Raw genomic sequence first — 1,706 nt, 5'->3', positions numbered from 1 at the left:
CCACTCTGTCCTAATCCTGCGCCGCCCACAGTTGCCCGTAAAGCGCATCACACGTCATCTCAGAGAGAGGCGGGGGGGGGGGGGGGGGGGGGGGAGGCGTGCGTCTGCCGCCCCGTGAGCATATCTGGAGTGGTCAGTGTGTTTGTGGTGTCTCCGACCACACAAGTCCTTTCCCTCTCAAGGGGGAGGAGCGCAGGCGTTTGGGATTTCACCGTATTTCGTTTGTGTTCCCATTTGACCAGTGGCTCAGCTCCGTGGCTGATGAAAGCGACTTCAGAAACTTAGTTCAGGGCTGGGAAGGTGGCTCAGTGGTACAGTGCTTGCCTCCCAGGCATCAGGCTCTGGGTTCGATTCCTCAGCACCACCTAAGTAGAAAACCCCCAAAGTGGCGCTGTGGCCCAAGTGGTAGAGCGCTCGCCTTGAGCTGAAGAGCTGAGGGACAGCGCCCAGGCCCAGAGTTCAAGCCCCATAACCAACAAAAAAAAAAGAAAAGAAAAGAAACTTGGTTCATGTACCATATGTATTGTGGAAGATGGGCAGTCACATTGTTCTTACCAAATTGGAGAGGCTGGCTCTGCTGGGGAATCCCATGGCCGGGAATCCTGAGGCCTGAGGCTTCTCCAACCAGCTGCAGGGACCCAAATGGCCTCCCCCTCCCTCTTTCCCCCACTATAACCTTAGGGCTTATTCATTCAAAGATAGGGCCCATTTATGTAAACCGAGTGGGAGCGGTTCTTTTCTGATGCAAACTACGCATAAATAGTGACATGGGGCCTTTATTTACTGACATCCCTCTCTGCTTAGGGGCCTCCAGGTCAGGGGAAAGTTCCCTCACACACAGACCCCCGCGGGGAGCCTGGTTTGTTGAGCGATTTGTTCCTTTAACACAGCAGAAAATTGGGGCCTCTCTGCTTCCAAACAACTCCCCACCCCCACCCCACCCCCAGGGCTCTGGGGAAGGGGTTGGAGAGGGAAGGGGAGATGCTGTGGGAAGGCCCCCCGGGCCTCGCCTCCTGTGTTCTGTGCGAGAAGTTGCTGGAGCCAGGCAAAGCGCAAAGGTGGCCCTTGGATGGATTGGCTTTGGTTTGGGACCTACCCTACCCGGCAGGGTGTGATTGGGAGTGAGGGATGGGGGGGGGGGTTCCTAGGTCTGGTGGGGCAAGCAGGGCGCCCCGAAGTCAAGGCGGTAAAAGGTGCACCTTCCGTGCTCCTTAAGCCCTGTGCACCCTGTGAGCCCCAGGCCTCACGTACCCTGCGCCCCATGCGCCCTCTGCTCCGTGGGCCTTGTGCACCCCAGGCTCCCCATGCGTGCACCCAGCGCCCTATGCGCCCCAGGCTCTCGCGTGCCCCAGGACCCCCATGCACCCTGCGCCCCAGATCCCCTGCGTGCCTCAGATCCCCGTGTGCCCCAGACCCCCCGTGCGCCCCTGGCCCCCCATGCACCCTGTACCCCAGACCTCCCCGCGCGCCCCAGACCCCTCCGTGCGCTCTAGGCCCCCCGCGCCTCCCAGGACTCCTGCGTGCCCCAGACCCCTCTGTGCGCCCTAGGCCCCCCCATGCGCCCCAGACCCCCGTGCACCCTGTGCCCCAGGACCCCCGCGCGCCCCAGACCCCCGTGCACCCCAGACTCCCCATGCGCCCCAGACCCCCGCGCGCCCCAGACTCCCCACGCGCCCCAGACCCCCGGGCACCCCAGACTCCCCATG

This window comes from Dipodomys ordii, unplaced genomic scaffold, assembly GCF_000151885.1.
Source record: "Dipodomys ordii isolate 6190 unplaced genomic scaffold, Dord_2.0 Scaffold29, whole genome shotgun sequence".
Lineage (NCBI taxonomy): Eukaryota > Metazoa > Chordata > Mammalia > Rodentia > Heteromyidae > Dipodomys > Dipodomys ordii.
Note: the sequence above shows the minus strand (reverse complement) of the source record.